Raw genomic sequence first — 14,214 nt, forward strand, 5'->3', positions numbered from 1 at the left:
AAACCCCATCCTACAACCTCCCCCGCACACACCTCTCCTCTTCTTAACAGGGTCAAAAACTGACTTTCCTATTTAGTTTGCCACCTGGAGACAAACTAGACATGTAGGAAATAGATGAAGTCACAGTCAGGTCAGAGAAGATATTTTTCACTTGTGTTTCAGTCTTAAAACCACAGTATTCTGTGTCATAATGTGTCTGTGTTTTAAAAAAAAATCTCAGTAAATAAATAAAAATGTATTTAATTATTGCTGGCACATTATTTCAATTCATTTGTTGATTTCAGGTTTACTTGGTTTTGGAGGCCAAAACTAGGTAAACACTGACCTTTAAAATAAGTGGTAAAAAACTCAGCACTTAACATTTTATATAATATGTATTAAAAGAACATTTTCATTAAAACAACACTTTTATTGCCTGATACAAAAAAATATAACTGTGTTACTAGCTGCAAAGTCTGTTTAGATATAGATTTCAAATAGCAGCTGGTTTAAAGTATGGAGATGAAACATTGTTAAAAAGTAATTTTTTGAGAGAGAAATTTCTCTTGTCTATTTACTTTTTATGACACTACGTAGTTTTAAATGAATTCTAATATGTACAAAAAACAAGACGTTTTAGAAAATCTATAGTGACATAACATTGACATTATATATTTGACTATATATATGACACAATGACATTATATTCAAGAAATACATTTTTTCTCAAATAGTTTTTATTTGGGATATAAAGGGACAAACAGATTTTATGATACCAATAATCAAGATTCCATGACATGTATTAATGTATATCTACAAATACAAATTAAGAGATAATATAGTAAAGTAATGTTAGAAGGGTTTGAAATATTGCTGATATCTTCTGGATATCTTTATGAAGCATTTTACACTGTATTAGAAGAAACAAAATCTTACTCAATATAAAAAAATGCTCTATCACAAATGAGCAAATCATATAAATAGGTAATTTACAAATAAAGAGAAACAGCCAGTTTATATATGGAAATGGGACAGAAAACATCACCTGTTAATCAGTAAAATAAAATAAAAAACAATAAATTGTATTTTGCTTTTATTTTTCCTTCAGATTGGCCTTAAAATTAAAGTTGAAAAATATTGGGTTCAACTACTTAGTGAAAAGGTAGAAGGAAAACCCACACTTCTGGAGCAAATGTACATCAAGGTTGGGTGAAAATTTAAAACACCTGGAAAACTTAAAATGCATCTATTCCACAATCCAACAATTGTTTGTCTAGGAATACACACAGGGACTTACTAAATGCCAAATTATCAAAGCCCTAATGCAAATATATTCATTGAAGTAACATAAATCTCCTAAAAGAGTAAAATTATAATTATTATAATATCCAAAGCAATCTCAAACAGAAAGAACAAAGCTGGAGGCATCACAACACCTGACTTTAAAATATATCATAAAGGTACAGTAATCAAAACCATACAGGACTGGTATAAAAACGGAAACATAGAGCAATGGAACAGAAATAGAGAACCCAGAAATAAAACCACACATTTATAATCAACCGATTTTAAATAAAGAATCTAAGAATGCACATCAGGTAAAGAACAACCTTTTAAATAAATGGGCTGGGAAAACTGGATATTGTCATACAGAAGGATGAAACTAGACTATCACCATATACAAAATTCAACTCAAAATGAACTAAAGACTTAAACATAAGACCTGAAATGATAAAGCTACTAGAAGAAAACTTGAGAGAAACACTTGATGACATGGCTCTGGGTAAATATTTTTGGGGATAGGATCTCAAAAGCCCAGGCAACAAGAACAATGATAGACAAATGGTATTATGTCAAACTATAACCCTTCCGCATATCAAAGAAAATAATTAACAGAGTGAAGAGACAACCTTCAGAATGGCAGAAAAAAAATCACAGATTATTAATGTATCTGCCAAAAGGTTAATATCTATAATATATAGAAACTCAATAGCAAAAAAAAAAAAAGAAAAATGAATACTTTTATTTTTAAAATTAGCAAAACCACTAAATAGACATTTATCAAAAGAAGATATACAAGTGGCCAAAAGTTTTATGTAAAAATACTCAAAATTAATAACCATCAAATTAGTGTAAATCAAAACCACAATGAGATATCACCTCACACCTGTAATTATGACCATTATAAAAAAGACAAACAGTAACAAATGCTGAGGTGAATGTGTTGGGCAGCAGTGACTTGGCTTTATTACTCCTGCAAAGCTCAGTAATTTACTAGCTTGGAGTATTCTGGAGGAAGTGTGGCCTCAGTGTGAATGTCTCAATGAATACAAAGTGTGACAGACAAAAACACAAAGTCACCTTTCCTATGCTGTTGCAGATTGTCTTAAAGAGAGAACTAAGTGTTATACATCATAAGGTCATGGTCTTCCTCTGAGCAAAAGTGAACACTATTTCTCTTATGAACTACAGAAATGGAGGGATAATGTGTTCCAGTTCACAGGACTCTAGGGAAATGTCTAATTGATCACAGCCCCTGTACCAGGGGGCTTCTAGACCTTTATATGAAGAAAAATGATTGTGAGGGGAATCTGATTAAATGCACCATGGAGATTCATAGTCTTTTACTCAGTTTTTAGATATAAGCCAATTTTTAAGCTATTATTTCCATGATTGAGACCACTTACTTCTGAGAAATGACCCTGTAGTTTGGCTAAAAATATACTCAAAAGCTTCCTTCAAACCTTTTCCAGAAAAACTCTATGGCCATTTTTCCAGTACTATGCACTGAGGAAAAGGAGATTCACAGACCATCTGAGAGTTTTTGATTACTGATTCTCAGCTTCTGCATATCTCTGAAACTTTAATTGAATGCCATAAACTCCAAACTATTTCTATATATATTTTCCTGGTACTAGAATGTATAGCAGTAATTAACTCACAATTCCAGTGCTTGCTTCCAGTCATTAGTTCTCACATTGTTTTACTAACCAGAAAACTAGGCATTCTTACAGTAAGACAAGGCAAGTGAAAGTCAGTGGAAATACTCAACCACTCACTGGCCAGAACCAAACCAAAACAATATCAAATCCAAGGAATGGCGAAGACAGATGGTATCATCAGTGTCTTGAAAAATACAGGAGTTGAGATTATATCATATTCCCTTTAATTCACATTTCTGGTGGCAAACACCAGATTCATCAAGTTGTAGAACAACTAGATTGATGTCAATATGGGGTATTGCTGCTGATGGCAGCTGCTGGTTGTATATGTGATATCTTACTTGAGCAAATAAAGCCAGTCACTATAAGGTGGTATACAGCAATTTACTTCCAACCTTTTTCAATCCTAATGAGTTAAGATAATCAAGAGCAGGGGAGCAGTATAAATTTGTTTTCCATTATATCATGGTCTAGAGGAATTTGTCTTAATTTCACATAGAACATCACAATAGCCCATCACATTGACAAAATCATGCCAGTTAGATATGGAAGATATAAAATAACAAACAATATAGATGGATCAGTAAAATGCATTTAGGTCTGAGGATGGGAGCTAAACCCCAAAAATATTGAGGTACCCAGTAATTCTATTTTTGGATCCTTTGGTCTGATGTGCATTAAATATCCCACTTAAATTCATAAACAATTTGCTTCTCCTTGCACAATACTTGTGGACAACATATATGATTTTGGAAGCAACATATGTCATATCTGAGTGTGCTGATCAACCTATTAATGAATAACTCAAAGTATTGCTAGTTTTGATGTGGTTGAGACCAAAGAAGGTGTCTCAGCAGCAAAGGGCTGACATTCAAGCTTTTCTGTCATTTAAACCTATAGCACAATTGACCCTATTATTTCTGAAATAGTTTTGGAAGATAGGTATACTGCATTGAGTCTCTGGTAAGGCTAGTAGAGAACAATTCTGACATTATTTGGAAAGTAACTTTGACTTTCAATGACTCCTGATAGAGAATTAATATCTGATCAGGAGATACCAAGTGACCATGTAATACAAATTTCCTTTTGAGTGTTATGTGGTACAACAAATTATACATTCCCACATATATACCAGCATACCCTTCTTCTTCTTCTTCTTCTTTTTTGTTTTTTTTTTTTGAGACAGAGTCTGGCTCTGTCACCCAGGCTGGAGTGCATTGGCGTGATCTCGGCTCACTGCAAGCTCCGCCTCCCGGGTTCACGCCATTCTCCTGTCCTCCTCCGGAGTAGTTGGGACTACAGGCACCCGCCACCACGCCCGGCTAATTTTTTGTATTTTTAGTAGAGATGGGGTTTCACCGTGTTAGCCAGGGTGGTCTCGATCTTCTGACCTCATGATCCACCCGCCTCGGCCTCCCAGAGTGTTGGGATTATAGGCATGAGCCACCGCGCCCAGCCACAGCATACCCTTCTTAAATGAATATGGTGTGTATTAGTTTAGGCTTAAGCTCATGTGGAAGGCACACATCTATTACCATAAAATTGGCTCATATTCCCATGATACATATTTATCCTGCCTCACCACCTTTCTGTCAACTCACAACTTTCATACCATGGAAGGGATACATCACCAGATTAAAGAAGGAAAAAGTACAAGTGTGACGCAGATGATTCTGTGTGGGATGCTGGCCGCAGCTGTTAATAGATCATCACTGCACTAAAGCCTCTCTCATAGACAAACCTAAAATACAGTGGTGAAGAGAAATCTTCCTAACTGGAATAACTTGGGTAATGCTTAGGATTCTCTGTTTTGTGTAAATGTTGACATAACCTGAATTGTAAGTTAATTCATGGGTAGTGGGTAATGCATTGGTCAAACTATCAGAAATTTTGGAAGTTTGTGATTAGAAGGTTGAAGCAAGACAGTCTGTCAGAGAGATATATGAATGAGTCTATCAGGAAGGGCACAGAATTTGATGTCCGTAGCATGAATTAATGACCTTGACAAGATATTCATGGCAGAGAATACTATCAATCCATGTATAAGAAAATTGGTCTTTTGAATTTCAGTAAACCTCTCTTCCAAGTCACACTAATGATTGTTCAAAGGATCTATGTACAAAACTTCTGTGATGGAAGGATGGACTATGCATAGTTTTATGTGGCTGACTTTCCTTCACCAAAGCTGCTCCTCCAACGCTATTTATTGTCCAACCTTCCAACACCAAAGCCCAAAACTATAATCCAAAACTGTAACCCAAGACACCATGGTCTTCTATTAGTGGTCAGCTTCTTGGTGGAAGGTTGATTACATCGATTCTTACTATCGTGGAGAGGACTGCCATGTGTTCTATGTATTGTATTGGCAATAGCCAGGTATGACAAACCACAGCCTATGGGACCACCAAGATATGAATCCCGTGGGAATCAAATTTATGTAATTGTTTCAGCCAATCTAATAACAATGGATAAGGAGACTCAGAATGATTGTATAAAAAGGAAGGGTATTAACATCAACTTGGGGAGTACTATCAGCTACAGAAATAAGAACTGAAGCACCTACATTTTATAAGTATTGTTTTTTTATTTGATGTTTATATTGTATCCAGAATTGGTGGGTTCTTGGTCTCACTGACCTCAACAGTGAAGCCGCAGACCACCGCGGCAAGTGTTACAGTTCTTAAAGATGGTGTGTCCAGAATTTCTTCCTTCTGATGGGGTCATGGTCTCGCTGGCTTCAGGAGCGAAACTGCAGACCTTCGCAGTGAGTGTTACAGCTCTTAAAGGTGGTGCCTCTGGAGTTGTCCGTTCTTCCCAGTGGGTTCGTGGTCTCCCTGGCTCCAGGAGTGAAGCTGCAGACCTTCACGTTGAGTGTTACAGCTCAAAAAGGCAGCATGGACCCAAAGAGTGAGCAGCAGCAAGATTTATTACAAAGAGTGAAAGACCAAAGCCCCTACTGTGTGGAACCCGCCCCGGGGCTTTGCCACTGCTGGCTGGGGCAGCCTGCCTTTATTGAATCATCTGACCCCACCCACATCCTGCTGATTGGTCCATTTTACAGACAGCTGATTGGTCTATTTTACAGAGAGCTGATTGGTCTGTTTTGACAGACTGTTGATTGGTGTGTTTACAATCCTTGAACTAGACAGAGTGCTAGACAGAAAAGTTCTCCAAGTCCCCACTAGGTCAGCTAGAAACACAGTACCAATTGGTGTATTCACAAACCTGGAACTAGATACAGAGTACTGATTGGTGTATTTACAAACCCTGAGCTAGACACAGAGTGCTGATTAGCTATACATAAAGGTTCTCCAAGTCCCCACTAGACTCAGGAGCACAGCTGGCTTCACCTAGTGGATCTTGCACCTGGAGCTACAGGCGGAGCTGCCTGCCAGTCCCAATTGGTGCCTGCACTCCTCAGCCCTTGGGTGGTTGATGGGACTGGGTGCCACGGAGCAGGGGGAGGCACCCCTCGGGGAGGCTTGGACTGCACGGGAGCACACCTCAGAGTCTGGGGGGCTCAGACATGGCAGCCTGCATGTCCTGAGCCCTGCCCTACGGGGAGGCGTAGTGAGAATTCAAGCGTGGTGCATGTAGGCTGGCAGTGCCGGGGGACCCTGTGGAATCTCCTCAGCTGCTGGCCTCGGTGCTAAGCCCCTCACTGCCCAGGGCCTGCCACCCTGGTCGCCCTGTGCCCGCCGCCCCATGCCCCCAGTGGGGGAACTCACACTGGCCCGCGAGCGCCACGCGCAGCCCTGGTTCCCGCCCATGCCTCTCCCTCCACACCTCCCCCCAAGCAGAGAGAGGTGGCTCCTGCCTCAGCCAGCCCAGAGAGGGGCTTCCACGGTTCCATGGCAGGCTGAACGGCTCCTCAAGCACCGCCAGAATGGACGCAGAGGCCGAGGAGGCACTGAGAATGAGGGCTGCTAGCACATTGTCACCTCTCAATATGATGAAGCCTGGTGGATGTTAATATTTATCTAAAGGTTTCAAGTTTTACTACTGAATTGATATGGCCTGTGGCAGTATAATAGTGAAAGTTTCTCCTGCATTGAATGTATGTTCCTGATTATATCATCATTCTCTCTCCCCCAAAAGAAATTATTTCTCCTCCACAGTACTTTATGACTGTATTTTGTTACAGTATTTCAGATAAATTTATGAAGGTGCCTAACTGCTTTGCTAACATATAATATTATTAAGAATATAGATATTTCTTACTCTAAAATGTCATTCACCTACAACACTCATCATAGTGCTTTGAGCAGTTTCACCTTTAATGAAGTTTTAATAAAATTTTCATTTGTGATCACCTCATTTCTAAATAAACCTAACATAAATAGAAAAGGTCCAGCGAAGGACAATGAAAAGATTGTAATCATGGGTAATACTACAGGAAGGTGCTCCGAATGAGGGGGAGATTAAAAAGACTAGACTGAATTGCTCTAAAGAAATGAAAAGGAAAAGGTGGTAAAATACAGGCATATTAAGTCAAGAAGTGAATAAAATAGATACACAGAAATTTTACTTTTGTACCCTTCCTAACAATTCAAGGACGGTCGATAAAACCAGAGTGCTTAAAATACAAAAATAAAGGTCTTCCTTGGAATAAATCTTCAAAAAATAGTTTCAGTGTTTCTATCTGGTCCATTGCTAATTGGAAAACTAAATCAACTCTATGCTTCCATTCTCCAATTTTTGTGTGTGTGTAAAAGAATGTCAAATATTAAAAGAACTTTAGAGATTATTGTATTCTAAAAGTTTTCCATTTTAAAAAAAATTCATGCTCAGACAGCTTTGTTACCCATATGCTTTTATAACTCTAATTAGTTGGAGTCCTCTTTCCAGCGTTCTTATGTCAGAGGTCTTTTTAGTACTCTATGGGTAACTTCAGAGCAGTCATTATATATTGCAATTCACATAGTTAATGTACATGTATATGTAAATATGTGAATATACCATTAGTATGCATGGTATATTCTATATCCACACAAATATATAAGATAAAAAAAAGTTTAACATGGGCTTAGGTTTATATTTTAAAACTTTTTACTGCTTATCTTTTTATTTCAAGGTATTAAGTAAATATACTAATTGGTTTTCATCAATTCAAATACAAAATTATTTATATAAACTCGTATATTTATTTATAAATATATATTTAAATATATTTATATATATTTAAAACATATTTAATGTAGACTATCCATAGAAAATATATTGTCATTAAAAAAATAAATATTTGTTATTCTGAAATAAGCAATGAAATAAACAATGAATGAGCACCATACAGTCCTTCTAAAGCTTTTCATATCCATCAATTTTTGACACTTTCTCACATTTTCTTAGTATTAAATTTAAATTGTTATCATTATTAAGCATGCTTCAGCACCTTGATTTCCCAAGTTAATGGTTTTTATAGAAAACTTTCTATTATTTCCACATCATAAATGAAGAATATATTTACAGTAAAATCTGAACTGAAGGAAATTACAAAATGGCCTACATTAAAACATAGTACATAGCCTCAGAGGCTATATCAAAAATCTAGTGTAGGCAGTCCTATAATTGATTTTCCTAAATGTCTCTTGTTGTTCTTTTGACTTTCAAGTTTTCTAGTTCCTGATTTACTCCAGGTCTGTTTCATGACCCTCTCAAGTGAAGATCAGTTTTTTGCTACACCCGAGTCAAGGCAGTTTCCTTCACATGCTCCTATTAAGAACACCACATACTTAGCCTTCCATACCAGTATCACAATGCATAATAAGTTCTTATTACTTACTATTTGCATACTATGTGATAATTACATTAGTTCAGGATTAATATCTGTAAAAGTTTGTGTAACTAAATGCCTGTCATTAAGAGCTATGCAATAAACATTTATTGAATAACTAGAAAATTGAGAAATAAATGCTTAATTGTTGCTGCTTTTAAAAACTATTCTGTTATAGTACTTTCAGGGTAATTAAACCTTGGGTTATGTCTCCATATCTTAAAGTCTACATAGTGGTAGAGTAGTTGTCTTACTGATTCTATTCTTTCCTTCCCTATAAAAGAGTATATTCAATCCTGATCACTGCAAGACATGCAGTGACTCCTGTGAAGCTCGTGCTTCCTGCCCAACTGACACTGGTCTTGATCGTGTAATTTCTTTTGCCTAGTGGTATGGTAGCAGAAGTGACACTGTGCCATTTCCTTGAAAAAGCCATAAAATACATCACCTGCTTTTACCATCTCTCTTGCTGTTTTTTCTCTATCGTGAGACCAAATAGCTCAAATAATGGCTGCTCCTTTTGATTTTATTCAGGAATAAGAAGGTAGTAAAGCAGAGCTGAGCAGAGATTTCGTATCTGAAGCCAATAGGGGACAAGATGTACATATAAGAACAGTACATATTATACCCAAAAAATTATCGCCAAGATCAATGTCAAGAAGCTTTCCCTTTATGTTTATATCTACAACTCAGTGAGTTAATTATTCTATATAAGGTAAGATCAGGGTCCAATTTCATTATTTTGCAAGTGGATATTTCAGTTTTCCCAGCACTACTTATTAACCAGACGTTTTCTTCATTGCATATTATTTACACCTATGTCAAAGATCAGTTGAATGTACAAGCATGGTATTATTTCTGAGATCTCTGCTCTCTTCCATTAGTCTGTATGTCGTTTTTATGCCAGTACTATATAATTTTGATTACTGTAGCGATGAAATATATTTTATTTTATTTTATTATTATTATTATTTTTTTTTTTTTTTTGAGACGGAGTCTCGCTCTGGCACCCCACCCGGGCTGGAGTGCAGTGGCCGGATCTCAGCTCACTGCAAGCTCCGCCTCCCGGGTTTACGCCATTCTCCTGCCTCAGCCTCCCGAGTAGCTGGGACTACAGGCACCCGCCACCTCGCCTGGCTAGTTTTTTGTACTTTTTTTAGTAGAGACGGGGTTTCACCGTGTCAGCCAGGATGGTCTCGATCTCCTGACCTCGTGATCCACCCGTCTCGGCCTCCCAAAGTGCTGGGATTACAGGCTTGAGCCACCACGCCCGGCCTGAAATATATTTTAAAATCCAGACGTGTGATTTCTCCAGGTTTTCTCTTGTTTTGTTTCATTTTTTATTTAATTTAGATATAACAATTGTACATATTTTGAGGGAACAGTGTGATGTTTCAATACACGTATACAATGTGTAATGATCAAACTGAGGTAATTAGCATATCCATAACCTCAAACACTAATCATTTCTTTGTGCTGACAGCATTCAATATCTTCTCTTCCAGTTACTTTGAAATATATAATTGTTAACCATAGTCACATTGTTACGTAACAGAACACTAGAATTCCTTCCTCCTGTATTACTGCAACTTTGTACATTTTGATCAACATTTCCCCATCCATCCTACCCTCAGTCCTTCAAAGCTTCCAGTAAAATGACTATGCTACTTTCCACTTCGATGAGATCAACTTTTTAAAATTTTACATCTGAGTAAGATCATGTGGTATTTGTCTTTGTGTGTGTGGTTTATTTCCATTAATATAAAGTCTTCCGGGCTCATCCAAGTTGCCACAAATGATAAAATTGTAGTCATTTTTCATTGCAGAATAGTATTTAATAGTACAAATATACTGCATTTTCTTCATCCATTCATTTTTTGATGGACAATTTGGTTGATTCCTTATTTTGGCTACTGCAAATAGTGCTATATAATAAATGTAGGCATGCAGATATTTCTTTGGTATGCTGATTTTATTTATTTAGACATATATCAAGTAGTGGAATTGCTGGATCATATGGTAGTTATATTTTTAATATTTGGGGAACCTAAATACTATTTTCCATGGTGGATTTATGAAATTACATTTTATTTATGTGTTAAGAGACAAGAGATACACAAACTTAAAAATAAATAAAAACTTCAAATATGTATGCGGCAATAAAGTGTAGGATTTTTTTCTTTACATTCTTTTTCTTTCATTTATGATCAAAGTTAAGTTTGTATACACTTACAATTACTTGTCATAAGATATTTTGTAAGCTTCATGATAACATAAAGCAAAAACCTATAATAATACACTAAAAATTTAAAAAAAAATGAGGAATCAAAACATACTACTTGACAAAGCCATTTAACCACAAAGGAAGACAGTAAGAGTTGAAGAAAAGAAGAAACAACTTACAAAGCAACTAGAAAGCAAACAACAACATGGCAGGAGTAAGTCATTACCTGTCAATAACTACCTTTAATGTAACTGGATTAAATTTTCCAATTCAAGAGAAATAGAGTAGCTTAATGGATGAAAAATAACACCCAACAAGAAACACTTCACTCATAAAGGCACACATAGACTAAAACTATAGGGATGAAAGATAATATTCCATGTAAATGGAAACCAAGAAAGAGTAAGAGTCGCTATATTTACATAAGATAAAATAGATTTTAAGCCAAAAATTATAACAAGAGACAAAAGTCATTACATGATAAAGAAGTCAATACAGCAAGAGGATATAATACTCATAAATATTATATGCACCCAACATTGGAGCACTTAAGTATATAAAGAAAATATCAATCTGCAGACAACATTGCCTTCGACATCAATTCAATAATTGAATATGATTTCTTTTTTATTTACAGATACATCTGATTCCAATGGGGCTTTGTCAATGCGATTCTTTCTCACTGTACCTGTTGCCTGATGTCCCATTGGACTGAACATATCAAGAAGTGCAATACTGGTGAAAAAGTTATTGAATACAAAATGATATTGTCTAGGGTTTGCATAAGTCCCTCACTAAACTTATGAATAAGTGATCCACCAACACCGTATTCTTCATATTTAGTATTTGGGTTTTTACTCTGATATGACTGAAAGCAGCAAATATAGTACAGATATGTGGCACCACAACAAAACTTACAGCCAAACCGAATGGGCTTTCCCCGAATAAATTGTTTGTTTGCACCCATGACGACCAAAATAAGGAACTATGGATTCATTAAAGCTGAAATATGTCTAATTTGGAACAAATTTCATACATCTCTCATTACGTTTGCTTATGAGAAGTCGCAACTTGGAATATTTGTCCCTTGAATCCAAATTTGCGTTGCCAGTAACACGCAAATTAGAAAATTTAGTTTCCAAGTGGTCACGGTCTCACGGCAGCAATAGTCAGTACATCATGTGCATCTGTTTTTGTTGTTGTTGTTGTTCCCAAAACATACAGCTTCTAGGAACTGAGATGTAACCACTCAGAAAAATAATTCCCAGAAAATATTTGAATTCGGAGCGAGTCAAGCCAAGATGTACACCCTTACTTCGAGCGTGTAAGTTGGAGTACTTGACAAAGAGTTCAACGACGTTATCATGAAAAAGTTCCAGAATTTCTGTGGAAGTTCTCATTTCGATGAAGAAATCCTTTGGTGGTTCTGTAACTCTACAGGCTACAAGTTGTGCAGTTAGGTCCGCTTTTTTTTCATTTGCAAACAATTTTTGTCACTTTCCTCCTCCTTGATGGTGGAAGTTGCTGCGCGGTAGACGTAGATAGATCTTCATCAGGAGAGTCAAACTTAAGTGCGTATGAGAGATCATCTGAGTCAGACTCAGCATCAGAGTCACCTTTATAAGATTTGCAGTTGCGCGCAACAAAGAACTTTTGTTGGCAGATTATTTACTGTTCCACCTTCTTCGTCTCCTAAGTCCTCATCAGAAACAGGTGCTATAGCATTTTCTAGTGGTTATATCAGTATAGCGCTTGCTTCCATGCTGTCATATGTATTTAAAGGTTATTTCATGTAAACTTAGAGTTTTAGACATCTTGAGACTAAAACTCAAAAAAGTGATTAGTCCTACTGGTAGTGTTTCTGCCGAGTGTTCCAAAGATGGAACATACAAAATGTCAAACCCGTAACTAATGCAACAATAATAATTTCGGTACTTTCTTTTTACAGCACAATTACTAGTATAGGATGTAGTGCAGCAAAGTTATACGTACCTGTCTTTTGATATTGCTTCAAAAATATTTCCAAAAACTCACATCACTTCTTGACAAGCTCCCAGCATGCCAGTATCTTCAGCAGTGACTCTGTGCACCTCATGATAATATGTACCCCCAGGAGGCAGACAAGTGTGAAAAGTCAGACCTTGGCGATGACCTTGAGCAATAGGATATAAATAACTCCCACATGCTTAGCGTTCCAATAATGGAACACTAGGCATATTAAGATAAAATCAACAACTCTTTATCTAGACTAAGGAAAAAAAAAAAGGAGAGACAACTAAAATAAATAAAATAAGAAATAAAAAAAGAGACATTACAACTGACACCACAAAAATACAATGGCTTATTAGAGATTATTATAAACAAATGTAAACCAACAATTGAAAAGCCTATAATAACTGGACAAATTCCTAAACAGCATTGTTCTTATTACTTATAATTGCTTTGGTTATTTAAAGTAACAGGTAAAAAAACAAAAAATAGGTAAGTGGACCTGCATCAAACTAAAAATTTGTGCACAACAAAGAAAATAAAAAAAAAGGCAACCTGTGGAATGGAATAAAATATTTGCAAGCCACATATTTGGTAGAACATCGATATCTAAAATATGCATGAACTCCTAAAACTCAACAGCTAAATAAATAAATAATAACACAATTAAAAATTTAAACTGACTTAAAAAAATGGGCAAAGGAACTGAAGAGCTATTTCTTTTTTTCTTTTCTTTTTTTTTTTTTTTTTTGTCTTTTTTTTTTCTTTTTTTGAGACAGCCTGGCTCTGTTGTCCAGGCTGGAGTGCAGTGGCGGGATCTCGGCTCACTGCAAGCTCCGCCTCCTGAGTTCACGCCATTCTCCTGCCTCAGCCTCCCCAGTAGTTGAGACTATAGGCACCCACAACCTCGCCCGGCTAATTTTTTTTTTTTTTGTATTTTTAGTAGAGATGGGGTTTCACCGTGTTCGCCAGGATGGTCTTGATCTCCTTACCTCGTGATCCGCCCGTCTCGGCCTCCCAAAGTGCTGGGATTTGAAAAGCTATTTCTACAAAGAACACATACGAATTGGAAATAGATATATTAAAAGATGTTCTGCATCACTAGTCATCAAGGAAATTCAAATCAAACCACAATAAGATATCACCTCACACCTGTTAGAATGGCTCTTACATAAAAAGCAGATAAAAAGTATTGGTAAGGGTGTGGAGAAAACGGAAACTTTGTACACTATTAATGGGAATATAAAATGGTATAGCCACTGTAGAAAATGTGTCTAATTTACTTTAAAAATTAAACTAGAACTACC

General features: G+C 36.4%; 1 pseudogene; it reads right to left on the reverse strand.

The window, feature by feature from the left end:
• Positions 1 to 11,466: 11,466 nt before the first annotated feature.
• Positions 11,467 to 12,732, reverse strand: LOC115896355 (annotated as a pseudogene).
• Between the last annotated feature and the right edge of the window lie 1,482 nt (positions 12,733 to 14,214).

Source organism: Rhinopithecus roxellana, chromosome 3 (assembly GCF_007565055.1).
Source record: "Rhinopithecus roxellana isolate Shanxi Qingling chromosome 3, ASM756505v1, whole genome shotgun sequence".
Taxonomy (NCBI): Eukaryota; Metazoa; Chordata; class Mammalia; order Primates; family Cercopithecidae; genus Rhinopithecus; species Rhinopithecus roxellana.